At 47.5% G+C, this 15853-nt stretch overlaps 1 protein-coding gene across 10 annotated transcripts in view; it reads right to left on the bottom strand.

Annotated features, from left to right (window-relative positions):
* The window catches only part of RUFY3 (RUN and FYVE domain containing 3), a 130816-nt gene that overhangs the window by 104726 nt on the left and 10237 nt on the right, over positions 1 to 15853 (bottom strand). Inside the window, exon 1 of one of the 10 annotated variants that reach the window (XM_044303447.1) lies at positions 564 to 687. The exons of 8 other annotated variants lie outside the window; for them this stretch is intronic. The gene's annotated coding sequence lies outside the window, so the exon portion shown is untranslated. Of the gene's footprint in view, positions 1 to 563; positions 688 to 15853 lie in introns of those variants that run through there. One more of the 10 variants, XM_044303455.1, reaches the window with a different exon arrangement.

Genomic DNA, 15853 nt, shown 5'->3' with positions numbered 1-15853 from the left:
GTCAGCGCTGGAGCTACAGAGCACTGTCAACATTGTAGTGGGCTGCACTGCAGTGTCGAGCACTATCCACTGCAATGTTGACGGTGCAGTGTAGTTCCGACAGACACTATACTCGAACAGCTGATTGGTGAGGGTGCAGTGTACAAGACCCCACCAATCAGCTAATTATGGCCTAACCTGAGAATAGGCCATCATCACTTAAAGGCTGGACAATCCCTTTAAGCATTTGGTTCTTTGTGAGCTGTGCTTTTAGAAGAGACACAAAAATACTCTAAAAATCAATACTGAAGAATACACAAGGGACATGATGATTGATCACAAGACAAAAAAACACTATCACAGATGTTGCTATTTCAGCACAACGCTCTGATTACAGAGACGTAGGAACACAAAGAAATGATCAATACAAGCTCATAATTGTCCACAGACACATATAAGGTCGAGAAATGAATTACTGGAATATGAAGCAAAATCCGATCATTATATTTACAAAAATGTTTATTCTTTTATTCTGGAGATAAACAGCATTATCAACAGCTGGCAGAGGTGGCATAATGACTCACCCACTCTCGTAAGGAAGAAGGGAGGATAGCTTGTGCCTTTAATCCACAGTCCTTCATTTATACACACCTCTATAACCTTCTAAAGGACGACGTTCGGCTCACTGTCATGCCCGACGCGGTGACACCCAGCTGCAGATGGCACGCAAACAGCACCATCATCTGGGACTACAGGGGTTAACCCGGAAAGTGCAGCAGGCGGATCCACTCCTAGCAGCACAGCAGCCAAATACTGAACTCTGTACTGCAGACACAGCTCACTCCATACGCCAGGTACGACACTGTGTGCTGTACTAACATCTATGAAATGCTCAGCATCAGTCACTAAAGCAATAAAAACATGGAATGCAGTGGAAAACACAATAATGGACACTGAACTAGCACAGTCATGAAGTACAGGGTCTAAAGAGATAATTAGAGATAAACGAATTTCTCAAAAATTCGATTCGGCCGGTTCGCCAAATTTTTCGAAAAGATTCAGATTGATCCAAATTTATTAGTGGCGAATAGTGTTAAAAACTGCTATTTCCTGGCTGCGGAGAGCCTTTATACTGGTGTAAAACACTGTGGTGTAAAACAGTTACACACATATGGAGTCTGCTGTGGTAGTGAAATAATACTGTGAGTTCGTATGACATGCGTCACTCTTAGGCCCCTTTCACACGGGCGAGTTTTCCGTGCGGGTGCGATGCGTGCGGTGAACGCATTGCACCCGCACTGAATCCTGACCCATTCATTTCTATGGGGCTTGTTCACATGAGCGGTGATTTTCAGGCATCACTTGTGCGTTGTGTGAAAATCGCAGCATGCTCCTCTTTGTGCGTTCTTCACGCAACGCAGGCCCCATAGAAGTGAAGGGGGTTGCGCGAAAATCGCAAGCATCCGCAAGCAAGTGCGGATGCGGTGCGATTGTCTACAAGCAACCGTGCGTGAAAATCGGGATGGGGACCCGATCATTATTATTTCCCCTTATAACATGGTTATAAGGGAAAATAATAGCATTCTGAATATAGAATGCTTAGTAAAATAGCGCTGGAGGGGTTAAAATAAAATAATAATTTGACTCACCTTAGTCCACTTGATCGCGCTGCCCGGCATCTCGTCTGTCTCCTTTGCTGAACAGGACCTGTGGTGACGTCACTCCGGTCATCACATGTTCAATCACATGATCTTTTACCATGGTGATGGATCATGTGATGACCGGAGTGACGTCACCTCAGGTCCTGTTCAGCAAAGGAGACAGAAGGAGATGCCAGCTACGCAATCAAGTGGACTAAGGGGAGTTAAATTTTAAATTTTATTTTTTTTAACCCCTCTAGCGCTATTTTACTATGCATTCTGTATTCAGAATGCTATTATTTTCCCTTATAACCATGTTATAAGGGAAAATAATACAATCAGAACACTGATCCCAGACCCGAACTTCCGTGAAGAAGTTCGGGTTTGGGAACCACACATGCGATTTTTCTCACGCGAGTGCAAAACGCATTACAATGTTTTGCACTCGCGCGGAAAAATCGCGGGTGTTCCCACAACGCACCCGTACATTTTCCTGCAACGCCCGTCTGAAAGAGGCCTTAGAATCACTGCACACTTCACTTATTTGGGCAGTTACGGGGCCAAAACTGACCAAATAACTCAAGTGTGAACTCAGCCTTACAGGTCGATGTTAGTGCCAAGAAGAAGCGCACTCCTTTTACACAGTCGCCAGCTGATTCCACATAGATGTCTACAGAACCTGTTCTTTTAAACGCTTATACAAGTAGAGCCCCCCTAGACAGAGTGGAAAGGGTGTTAGCAGTAAGTTTGTGTTGACGTCACTGAATAATTTGCCTTTCCTCTGATCCGTCAGAGCAATAACACACAAAAAATGGATCCTATCTGTGGAGCATAGGCCTTCACTCAGTCAGCATTTGCTCAATAATCCATCATAGGCCTGCACAATATATCGCCAAAGCAATCGCAATTAATCGCCATATCGCAATCGCCAATTGGCCTAACCAAAAATGCTGCAATTATATTACCATATTTTTCGCTTTATAAGACAAACTTTCCCCCCCCCCCAAAAGTGGGGGGGAAATGGCAGTGCGCCTTATAAAGTGATGGCTGACTTTTTACGTGCTGCACAGCGCGGCCGGCGATACATCAGTTACAGTATGGGGAGGGAGGAGGGGCTGGAGGCAAGTCGTAATTTTAATGAGCAAATGTTCTTTTATTTATTCTATTTTATTTATCTGTTCTGTGCAGTGCTATTAAGAAAATGGCAAGTTTTGCATTTTGTACTTTTGCAGTAATGCAAATATGTTATTTAATTTAGTAAAAGAGGTTTTATTTTGAAAAACACTGTGCATTTCAGTTCTTGAGTTAAGCATAACTACACTTCAGCATTATCAGAAATTTGTGTGTGCTTTTGCCTTGAAAATCCAAGCAAATAGACCTCTAGCACAAGTCCCTTAAAATATTGCATCTCATACAGTTATCGCAATTTTTAGGGCCCTAATCGCAATCGCACAAAATTCCCATATCATGCAGCCCTAATCCATCAGTATTGCTAATGCCAAAAATAAATAAATAAATAGGAGTGGATGCAAAACAGAGATGACACGTGAAAGGAATATTTGCATGTCTTCTGTGTTTTGAACCCACTCCTGCTTTTGGCTACCAAATCATAAGCCAATTCTGATGGGACCATACAGGCCTTACAGCTGTTACACAGACAGGATCCGTTGTGCGTCTCATGTTCTGACAGATCAGAAGAAAAGGTCAAAAATTATGATGTGAGCCAGGCAGAAAGGCAAAATAGTGACCCAGTCATGAAGTGGGGAGGGTGGGAACAGCATGACAAGTCCACAGAGTGGCCCAATGACATGGTGAGGTGGAAGCAGCATGAGGGGACCACAGAGTGGCCCAATTACAGCGTGTAGAGGTGGCAGCAGCATCAGGAGGCCACAGAGTAGCAAGGTGACATAGTGCAGGGGTGGCAGCAGCATCAAGAGACCACAGAGTGGCCAATTACAGAGTGTGGAGATGGTAGCAGCATGAGGAGGCCACAGAGTGGCCCTATGACCTAGTGGTGAGGTGGAAGCAGCATAAGACCACAGAGTGGTCCAATGACAGGGTCTGGAGGTGGAAGCAGCATCAGGAGGCCACAGAGAGGCACAATGACAGAGTGTGGAAGTGGCAGCAGCACCAGGAGGAGGCCACAGGGTTGCACAATGACAGCGCTGAGGGGGCAACAGCAGCATCAGGAGGCCACAGAGTGGCAAGATGACATAATGTGGAGGTGGCAGCAGGATCAGGAGACCACTGTCACAGCTGTGTCATGGTCTGGTGGTAGTGGACCGTGACACTTTAGCCGTGGATGCTTGTTGCTGGTGGCAACGTGTAGTCTGCAGCATGTTTGGACACTTTCCCTTTAAGTCTGGTTCCCGTCCCATTTCTGGTGTGTATGGGGTTAAGGTGTGAGCAAGGTGGAGCTAGGTGGGGCCTCTTGGCTCTTATAGTACTGGTGTTTGGAGCCTAAGGTTTTAGTTGATTTCAACTTCTGGTGGAGCTGGAGTTATACTGCCATCCTGGACCTTTCCATGTGTCCAGCTTAAAGGGAGTCTTTCACGCCAATTCATCCTATTAACCTAATAACAGTGTTATGTCCACGGCATCCCCCCTATTAAAACTTTGCTTACCGTTTGTTCCTTGCTATCATCGTTCTGCAGAAAAACACTTTTAGGGGGGTACTCATCTCGACTCCCGACCGTTTCCAGGGGCGCACTCTTAAGAAGAAGCCGCGCTGTGCAGGGCGCCATTCTGAAGGTCCTGTGGGTTTTTATAGTTTCCTTTTTCCCTTCCAGGTGAGCCCGCTAGAGCTCCATGCACCTCCCCTGCTTCCTATCCTGATGGGACAGGAAAAACACTGGCGATGAAGGGAGGGGGTGGGGTTTTTAACCTCTCTGTGTTTTTCCTGTCTAATCAGAAGGAAGTCAATCTCAGGAAGTCTCTGCTCTAACCTCCCTCCTCCCGACCGTAATCCCGCGCATGCGGCGATGAACGCGATATCAGCGCGTGCGCATTGAATGACCAGTCGGGCCGGGGCATCACAGTTTTACCATCACAGTTTTTAAGGGCCACCTTGTTGAACATAGTCTGTCATTCCTTTTGTATCCTCTGTGTTCCCTACCTTATCTGTGTTGATGTTTGGTGTGGGATTATCTTCAGGGTGTGGTGTACGTCTTGTTGTGGTTTCATGTCTGGTCTTTTTGTGTTGTTTGTCCAGCATGAATGCAAGGCGTTTCCCTGTGTGTTGTACCTCTGGAAGGGGCTCTCAGGGTTTCCCGCAGGGGGAACCAAAAGTCAAGTCAGTGAGCGGTTGCTGGAGTGCTGGTTCCTATGTGTGTCAGTACATAGCGAGTCTGGGATGGTGTTCGGATTGCAGTCCATTTGCATGGGTTCTAGTTCACATCTCCAGTTGTTGTGGCAGGTAAGTGCTGTTGTTCCAGTGTGTGTTGTTTGCTCTGGGTGCTTACCTGCCAATCTGTTTTTTGCTCACTGGCTTTCCCTTCATTTGTTGCTAGGCCTGTGGGAGACTCCGATTCATTCGTGTTGTGGATGAACCAGTTGTCTCTTATTCCTGTCTCCTATTTCAGGGATCATTAGGGTCAGAAGGGCCCAGATCCGGGTAATGAGCCCCCCCTACCATCAAGGCTGGCTCATACAGTTAGGAGGTCAGGGATTGGATTAGGGTGGCGTTAGGAGGTGACCTGCTTCCCTTATCCTGGTATCCAGGCCTAGTGGAGGGTTTCCCCAACGTGACAACCAGACTGGCAAGGTGACATAGTGTGGAGGTGGCAGCAGCATCAGGAGACCAGAGTGATCCGGTGACAGAGTGGGGAGGTGGGTGGCAATAAGAGTACCAGCTGAAGATGGTGGGTGAAAGAAGGAGCGCTTGGCATCAGATGTGTGGCATCAGGCGGGTGGCAGCATCAGAATAGTAGCTGAGGCAGGTAGCCAGAAGAAACCGGTCTCTTTTGTCAAAGTGTTGGTGTGGCACCAAGAATGATCTAGTCTGATGCATCAGGCATTGGTGGGTGGAAATCCTGACTGATCCATGCCCGATTCATCTTGACAAAAGGTCGGTCTCTCCACATTTTAGGTGGACAGGAGAGTTCTTCTTGGGGTAACTATGGCACTAAACACCCGCTCTGATGCCACACTGCTGGCTGGACAGGACAACTTTTCCAGGGCAAACTCAGGCAGTTGCGGCCACAAATCCAGTTTGGGTACTCAGTAGTCCAGCGGATCTTCAATGATGGCTGGCAGGGTGCACTCCAAGTATACCACAGCCTGCTGGTTCAGGTTCTGCTCTATGTCTAGCTGCTGGTGAGTAGTTTCTTCACTATGCGGGTGAAGAAAGCTGCTTATCAGCCCTTCTAGTAGACTCAGGCTGCTGCTAATGGAGCTGGTACTGCTCCTGCCACCCCACCCCTCCCCAGCAGCTATGACAGTGGAACGTGAGTGCAGCACACAACGGCTAAGAAGCCCTTTTCCCACTAATACACGCCAAAAAGGGCTGTAATTTTCTCACTTCACCACACAACGGCAAATACTTTTTTTGTGCCACTAATACATGCAAAAAAAGGTTTTCGAACATATAACTGCACCGCCGAATGGGAAATAGATTTTTCTTTTTTCCACTAATAAGTGACAAAAAAAAGGCTGTAATTTTTGTACTTCACCACACAATGTCTAATGAGCCCTTTTTTCCCACTAATACAAGCCAAAAAATGGCCACGAAGCGTGAGGAAATTTGGATTCGGTACGAATTGAATAAAACCTGAAATCCGTTAAGATATACGTGTTTACCATGTTGATTCTTACAGAGAAATGTCATTATTCATTGCCGTTTTTCACTTCAAAAGAAAGCTTTAATAAAAAGACAATTATTTAAAAACTAATAAAACTGAAATTCGGATCGAATTCCACTTTGTCAACTTTGATTCACTCATCTCTAGAGATGATCATGGTCTACCGTACTAGATCTGTGTACTGAGAGTTGCTAGATGCAATGAGTGGAGAGTGGGGGTTACTTACAGTAAATTAGTAAGGTTTGGATCTGTTAGGCTGAATAGTTTATAAGGCCCTGTAAGGTACGTAACATCGGTCTGCTGTGGATGCCGAAATTCCTCCACAGGTCATAGCATTTTGCTGCAGATTTTGATGTGTAAATGCTGCATATTTGCAGCAGGTTTTACGCATTGCAATGGGAAACTGCAACATAAATTGAAATGCTGTAGATTTAAAGAGCATCTGTCAGCATGATCGACCCTATTAAACCAGGAATATAGCCTGGAATGGTTGAGGAGATAAAAATGATGCCCTTATTAGAACTATTCATGGCCCCATTGCTGAAAAAAAATATTTTATACATATGCAAAAGACCTAACTGGAGCACCGAGGGGACGGCCAGAGCCCTCGAAGTACCAGTTTGTTACATCCTCTTTATTCCACCCCTCCCGCCTTCTGGATTGTCATCGTGCTGCCCCATAGAAGTGAATCGGTCCGCAATTCTGTACGAAATTGCGGAAGTGTAAATAGAGCCTTAGTCTTCTAATGCCTACTGCTCTCCAAGCGCAGAGACCTGTATTCTTATACCGTCCTGAACTGTATCTTCTGGTCTCTGTGTTTGCTCAGTGTTTCTCCTGCTGCTCTCCAAGCAGCACACATTCCAACTGAGCAAGCGCTAAGACTGGAAGACACAGCATAGGCACAAGATGACAGGTCTCGATGGCTGCTCAGTGAATCTGCACTGCTTGAAGCACAGTAGGAGACAGCAGATTTACAGCCGATTATCGGGAACAAACATTACTATGAATGTTCTTCCAGATAAAGAGCCAGTGTAAAGGTGCCGCCGATCACCCGATGAACGAGCAAAATGCTCGTTCATCAGGTGATATGATCTTTCAGGCAACACAGTGCATCGGCACTCAGCAAATTGTGCTTTTTGAACAGAGGTTTGCTGCCCAGAAACAATGAAATCTGTATGAGGTCGAGTGTTAGCAGTAACGATCACCAACGATCATCCACATATAGTGGTGGTGATTGCTGTATGTCTATACTGCTCTTTCCTCCAGTGACGAGCAGGCAGTTATTGAGCAGGAGTGGGCCCTTCCCAATAATGGCCTGCTCTGTCAGGCAGTGTAACGGTGTCTGCACACATTGCAGATTACACAACGCAGCATACCACAGTGCAAGCAAAGTGAGGCTACTTTCACACTAGCGTTCGGCTGTCCGCTTGTGAGCTCCATTTGAAGGGGCTCACAAGCGGACCCGAACGCTTCCGTCCAGCCCTAATGCATTCTGAGTGGACGCGGATCCGCTCAGAATGCATCAGTCTGGCGGCGTTCAGCCTCCGCTCCGCTCAGCAGGCGGACACCTGAACGTTGCTTGCAGCGTTCGGGTGTCCGCCTGGCCGTGCGGAGGCAAGCGGATCCGTCCAGACTTACAATGTAAGTCAATAGGGACGGATCCGTTTAAAGATGACACAATATGGCTCAATCTTCAAACGGATCAGTCCCCCATTGACTTTCAATGTAAAAGTCTGGACGGATCCGTTCAGGCAAATTTCACACTTAAGACATTTTTTTGACAATATAATGCAGACGGATCCGTTCTGAACGGAGCCACCGTCTGCATTAATATGATCGGATCCGTTCAGAACGGATCCGCTCTGAACACTAGTGTGAAAGTAGCCTGAATTGGATTAGACAACTTAGTTTTTTTTTTTTTATCTGGGTGAAAACTGGCCTGCCCTGTGGATTTAGAAATCCACAGCATGTCAATTCTTTTTTGGTGTAGATTTAACATCTAAAACCGCAAGTAACACATGGTGTTGAAACGCACAGAAATCCACAAAAAATCTAAGCTAAATTTCTGCACCCATGTGCAAGTACACAAAATCTGCCTTTAGACAAACGTGTCTATCCCTGCACCACATTTATCATCCAGCCTGATCCACTGTGTAAGGCTACATGCACACAACCGTATGCGATTTGTGGTCTGAAAATTGCGGATCCGCAAAAAAAATAAAAAAATAAAAAAAAATATGTCATCGTTTTTTTTTTTTTTGCCTTAAGACTGACAAAGGCACACAGTCATGGCAGGTACCAGGCTGCCATGGTAATGCAGCAGAACTCTGCATCTGCACTGAGGAGGGGCTTTATTGACTATCCCAGCTGTCAGTCAGCTCCTGTGTCACATGATCACAATGATGTAACTGTATGGATGGCTAAAGAGGTTAATCATGGAGCAGATGGCAAGCTGCACTGACATACCACTCCAAGAAACAAGCTTGCAGTAGTAGCATGGAGGTGGCACAGGACTCCTCCTTGCATTGCGCTGCGTCAGTCTCAAGTTAATTATAATAAGTTGATTTTTGTCCCTCACCAATTAGCTGTTTGAAGAGGAAACACTGCTCAGTGAGTGCTTACAGTGGCGGAAATAATTATTTGACCCCTCACTGATTTTGTAAGTTTGTCCAATGACAAAGAAATGAAAAGTCTCAGAACAGTATCATTTCAATGGTAGGTTTATTGTAACAGTGGCAGATAGCACATCAAAAGGAAAATCGAAAAAATAACTTTAAATAAAAGATAGCAACTGATTTGCATTTCATTGAGTGAAATAAGTATTTGAACCCCTACCAACCATTAAGAGTTCTGGCTCCCACAGAGTGGTTAGACACTTCTACTCAATTAGTCACCCTCATTAAGGACACCTGTCTTAACTAGTCACCTGTATAAAAGACACCTGTCCACAGAATCAATCAATCAAGCAGACTCCAAACTCTCCAACATGGGAAAGACCAAAGAGCTGTCCAAGGATGTCAGAGACAAAATTGTAGACCTGCACAAGGCTGGAATGGGCTACAAAACCATTAGCAAGAAGCTGGGAGAGAAGGTGACAACTGTTGGTGCGATTGTTCGAAAATGGAAGGAGCACAAAATGACCATAAATCGACCTCGCTCTGGGGTTCCACGCAAGATCTCACCTCGTGGGGTGTCAATGGTTCTGAGAAAGGTGAAAAAGCATCCTAGAACTACACGGGAGGAGTTAGTTAATGACCTCAAATTAGCAGGGACCACAGTCACCAAGAAAACCATTGGAAACACATTACACCGCAATGGATTAAAATCCTGCAGGGCTCGCAAGGTCCCCCTGCTCAGGAAGGCACATGTGCAGGCCCGTCTGAAGTTTGCCAATGAACACCTGAATGATTCAGAGAGTGACTGGGAGAAGGTGCTGTGGTCTGATGAGACCAAAATAGAGCTCTGGCATTAACTCAACTCGCTGTGTTTGGAGGAAGAAAAATGCTGCCTATGACCCCCAAAACACCGTCCCCACCGTCAAGCATGGGGGTGGAAACATTTTGCTTTGGGGGTGTTTTTCTGCTAAGGGCACAGGACAACTTATTCGCATAAACGGGAAAATGGACGGAGCCATGTATCGTGAAATCCTGAGCGACAACCTCCTTCCCTCTGCCAGGAAACTGAAAATGGGTCGTGGATGGGTGTTCCAGCACGACAATGACCCAAAACATACAGCAAAGGCAACAAAGGAGTGGCTCAAGAAGAAGCACATTAAGGTCATGGAGTGGCCTAGTCAGTCTCCGGACCTTAATCCAATCGAAAACCTATGGAGGGAGCTCAAGCTCAGAGTTGCACAGAGACAGCCTCGAAACCTTAGGGATTTAGAGATGATCTGCAAAGAGGAGTGGACCAACATTCCTCCTAAAATGTGCGCAAACTTGGTCATCAATTACAAGAAACGTTTGACCTCTGTGCTTGCAAACAAGGGTTTTTCCACCAAGTATTAAGTCTTTTTTTGTTAGAGGGTTCAAATACTTATTTCACTCAATGAAATGCAAATCAGTTGCTATCTTTTATTTAAAGTTATTTTTTCGATTTTCCTTTTGATGTGCTATCTGCCACTGTTACAATAAACCTACCATTGAAATGATACTGTTCTGAGACTTTTCATTTCTTTGTCATTGGACAAACTTACAAAATCAGTGAGGGGTCAAATAATTATTTCCTCCACTGTAGGTCTCTTGTAGGCCACTTACCTCAAAGTACATTGGTCACATGGTGCAGCTGAATACCATGCACTGTGCTTGGCAAGCTGTGAAATTTATGGAACCGGTGAGCACAGCAGCTTCTTCAAACTGCTGATCGGCGGCGGTCTCAGGTGCCGGACCCCCACTAATATGATATTGATGACCTATTCTGAGGATAGGCCATTATTATCGAATTCCAGGATAACACCTTCAAGTCACAGCAGCTAATCCTATATAGACACAAGATACTAGTTCAAAGAGTGATAACTGCTGAACAACACTGGTCGTTGTGTTAAATCCCCCCCACGAACGTGTGCTGGCTGCTCCTGTGCTGCGGACCGCAAATTGCGGTCCGCAATGCATGGGCACCGACCGTGGGGATGTCGCATGCGGAATCGCGACCCCATTCTCTTGAACGGGGCCCACGATCCGTCCGTCCCGCAAAAAGATAGTTCTATCTTTTTGCAGAACAGAACCCCACGAAAGCACTCCATAGTGTTTCCATAGAGTTCCGATCCATGCTTCGGTTCCGCAACTCTGGATTTGAGGTCCACATCCATGATGCGGAATGCACACAGCCGGTGCCCTGTGTATTGCGGACCCGCTGTATGCGGTCTGCAATATGGCCACAGGGGACACACTTGTGTGCATGAGTCCTTTGGGGGGGGGGGGGGGGGGGGGGCTGGGGAGTCATGGAGGTCAGTGGGTGAGGGACTGAAAAGCTAAGGCCGCATTCACATCTTGGAAGAAAAAAACCTCCCAGGCTGTGAGCTGTGCGCTGCGATTGGCCAGCGCTGCAGCCTAGGAGAAGGAGACGCCCACAGGACATGGGCAGTCTCCGCCTACTATAACTTAGAGAGTGAACATACCGGAGGGCATAACGGGAGAACGGAGCGGCGCCCGGGGATAATAGTAAGTGCAGTGAGATCCCGGGGCTCCGCTCTCCATGGCAGCATACTTCGTTCACAATGTTTTTCAAGGTGAAAGGTCCTCTTTAAAATATGCACAGTTCACAACCAAAACCTATATTTAATGAGGACTCAAAAGTACAAACAAATCAAAGTAGAAATACTGGTATATCACCTTTTCTGCTAAAAATATTTTACCGAGATCAAAATTCATGAGCCCAAAACAATAATTGACAATCCTTAGGCTACTTTCACACTAGCGGCACGGACCTCTGGCAGGCTGTTCCGTCAGATGAACAGCCTGTCGAGTCAGTCCTGCCCCCGGACTGCAGCTCCGTCCCTATTGACCATAATGGGGGCGGGGTGGATATCCGGCGGCAGCACAGCGAGAGGTAGCCGGACTAAAAGTACTTTTAGTCCGGCTGCCTCTCGCCGTGTGCTGCCGCTGGAACTCCGCCCCCATTATAGTCAATGGGGACAGAGCGGCAGTCCGGGGGCACACGTTCACTAGCGGCAGGACAGATCAGACAGGCTGTTCACCCGACGGAACAGCCTGCCGGAAGCCTGTGCCGCTAGTGTGAAAGTACCCTTACTTGCATACAACACAAATTCTTTCTTAGAAGAAAAAAAAAAAAGCGTGCCCAACATCCAGTTTAATCGTGAAATGGCGCTGATTTTGAATTATAGTGGATGGAAGACCAAAGAGAACGGTTCTGAGAATGACTTCTAGTACACCATAAACACTTCCTCTCATCCAAAAAAATACTCACGAGGCTCATAAAACATGCAAGCAGAGAAAGCAAATAAAATATATCGTAGAGCAACATCTAATCAATAGGCTTATTCATTAGAAGAATGAAATCCTGGACAAGACGTTCATACAGATAAGGCCTCATGCACACGACCGTTGTGTGCATCCGTGGCCGTTGTGCCGTTTTCCGTTTTTTTTCGCGGACCCATTGACTTTCAATGGGTCCGTGGAAAAATCGGAAAATGCACCGTTTTGCAGCCGAGGCCGTGATCCGTGTATCCTGTCCGTCAAAATAATATGACTTGTCCGATTTTTTTGACGGACAACGGTTCACGGACCCATTCAAGTCAATGGGTCCGTGAAAGAACACGGATGCACACAAGATTGGCATCCGTGTCCGTGATCCGTAGGTTGCTTTCATACAGACGGATCTGAAGATCCGTCTGCATAAAAGCTTTTTCAGATCTAAGTTTTCACTTCGTGAAAACTCATATCCGACAGTATATTCTAACACAGAAGCGTTCCCATGGTGATGGGGACGCTTCTAGTTAGAATACACTACAAACTGTGTACAAGACTGCCCCCTGCTGCCTGGCAGCACCCGATCTCTTACAGGGGGCAGTGATCAGCACAATTAACCCCTTCAGGTGCGGCACCTGAAGGGGTTAATTGTACTATCATATCCCCCTGTAAGAGCTCAGGGCTGCCAGGCAGCAGGGGGAAGACCCCCCCCTCCCCAGTTTGAATATCATTGGTGGCCAGTGCGGCCCCCCCCCTCCCTCTATTGTAATAAATCGTTGATGGCACAGTGTGCGACCCCCATCGCGCCCCCCCCCTCCCTCTATTGTAATAAATCGTTGGTGGCACAGTGTGCGCCCCCCATCGGCCCCCCTCCCTCTATAGCAGTAACAACATTGGTGGCCAGTGTGGGAGGGGAAGGGGGGGCGCACACTGTGCCACCAACAATTTATTACAATAGAGGGATGGGGGGGCCGCACTGGCCACCAATGATATTCAAACTGGGGAGGGGGGGGGGGGTCTGCCCCCTCCTGGCAGCCCTGATCTCTTACAGGGGGATATGATAGTACAATTAACCCCTTCAGGTGCGGCACCTGAGGAGTTAATTGTGCTGATCACGGCCCCCTGTAAGAGATCGGGTGCTGCCAGGCAGCAGGGGGCAGTCATGTACACAGTTTTTCTGTATATTCTAACCTGAAGCGTCCCCATCACCATGGGAACGCCTCTGTGTTAGAATATACTGTCGGATCTGAGTTTCACGATGTAGCTCATATCCGACAGTATATTCTAACATAGAGGCGTTCCCATGGTGATGGGGACGCTTCAAGTTATGTTCGGGTGTCCGCCTGTCCGTGCGGAGGCAAGCGGATCCGTCCAGACTTACAATGTAAGTCAATGGGGACGGATCCGTTTGAAGATGACACACTGTGGCTCAATTTTCAAACGGATCCGTCCCCCATTGACTTTCAATGTAAAGTCTGGACGGATCCGTCTGAGGCTACTTTCTCACTTAGAAATGTTTTAACAATATAATGCAGACGGATCCGCTCCGTTTGCAATTGCACCATATTGTGTCAATGTCAAACGGATCCGTCCCCATTGACTTGCATTGTAATTCAGGACGGATCCGTTTGGCTCCGCACGGCCAGGCGGACACCAAAACGACTTTTTTTTCCATGTCCGTGGATCCTCCAAAAATCAAGGAAGACCCACGGACGAAAAAACGGTCACGGATCACGGACCTACGGACCCAGTTTTTGCGGACCGTGAAAAAATACTGTCGTGTGCATGAGGCCAAAGGCCTTATACACACACACAACTGGATAGATTTTCCACAAACCGCGGATTTCTAAAATACGGATACCAGCCTTGTGCATGGTGTATTTTTCAAATTGAACGGACAAGAATAGGGCATGTACTACAATTAGCCCAAAAGCTGAACGGATGCAGACAGCATACGAATGTCATCCGTGTGATGGCTGATCAGGCACTGACCCAAACAATGGTGGTGCACATGAGGTCTTACTGGACACATGGAGGCAACACGTGAAGGAGAATTTATTTCAGGAGATACTATACTACCTGCTTATCTGTTCAGGGTGGAGACCCAGTGTCCAGTCAGCTCTAAAGGGCCCCCAAATATAACAATCTTGGTAGCAGAGGTCGCAATAACGCCTGTACAAGCGTCATAGACGCGTGTTCAGGCAATTTTACTCCTTAAAAAAAAGTCTAAGGCGTACAGATACGGCTTAGACTTTTCCATGCCTTTCATCAGCGCAGTGAGCGGTGTGAACAGTGCGGGCAGCGCAGCGATTCTGCCTGTGCCTGAAATGACCAAGAACAAAGCTCCTTATTAACCCCTTAGGGACCCATGACGTACCGGTACGACATGGATCCCGAATCCTTAAGGACCCATTACGTACCGGTACGTCATGGCTTTAATTCGCAATTCTGGCGCCGCGGGGGTTAATCGGAATGGGGTGCCCCCCCCCCCGTATCGACGATCGCAGAAAACCACAGGTCAATTCAGACCTGCGGTTTTCTGCGCTTCCGGTCCATTCGGATGTCCTGTGACCCGATGAACCGGAAAAAGGCTGCGATCGTCATGATTACACACCACCAATCGCAGTACGAAGATTTGAAGAGGCGGTGCTGGCCCTGGTGCTGAACGCCGCTGTCCAGGGTGCTGATTGGTGCAGGGGAGAGAGGCGCGAGATTCAAACTTCCTGCGCTCCTCTCTCCCCTCCTCTTCCTGTCCAGCACCCTCACCGTGCAGCACCGTTCAGCCCCAGCTCCTGCGTCCCCCTAATCGTTATCCATCACCCTCCTGCACCCATCGCCACCCAGGTAGGTTAGGAACAGTGAGAAGGAGGCACCCTTAGGGTCCATTCACACGTCCGTTGTTTCTTTCCGCCACTTGTGAGATTCCGGATTTTGCTGGCAATCCTGGAATCCAGATTCCCACAGTGGGGTTTACTGAAATTGACTATTTTAGTTTTTCTTTCAGTAACCCACTGGTGAATCTGATGGTGGAGCAGACTAATCTGTACGCCCAACAGTTCATCGCTCAAAACCCAGGCTCATTTTTGGCTAGACCCGGTGGCTGGACGCCAGTCGGTGCAGCCGAGATGAGGACATTTTGGGGCCTCGTGCTGCATATGGGTCTAGTCCAAAAACCCAGTGTCAGGCAATACTGGAGTGGGGACGTCCTATACCAGACCCCACTGTACAGTATGGCCATGACACGTCCCCGGTTTGAGGCCATCCGGAAATGTCTGCATTATTCCGATAATGCAGCATGTCCCCCCCCCCCCCCCGAGGTGATCCTGCCTATGACCGGCTGTATAAGATACGGCCGGTCATCGATCACTTTGGGGCCAAATTCATGGAGGCCTACGTACCTGGAAGAGAGGTCGCGGTTGATGAGTCTCTCATTGCGTTCAAGGGGAGACTCATTTTCCGCCAGTATGTGCCCTCCAAGCGGGCGAGGTATGGCGTAAAGCTATACAAA

This window comes from Bufo gargarizans, chromosome 1 (assembly GCF_014858855.1).
Source record: "Bufo gargarizans isolate SCDJY-AF-19 chromosome 1, ASM1485885v1, whole genome shotgun sequence".
Lineage (NCBI taxonomy): Eukaryota > Metazoa > Chordata > Amphibia > Anura > Bufonidae > Bufo > Bufo gargarizans.
Note: the sequence above shows the minus strand (reverse complement) of the source record. Positions and strands in the feature narration are given on the sequence as shown.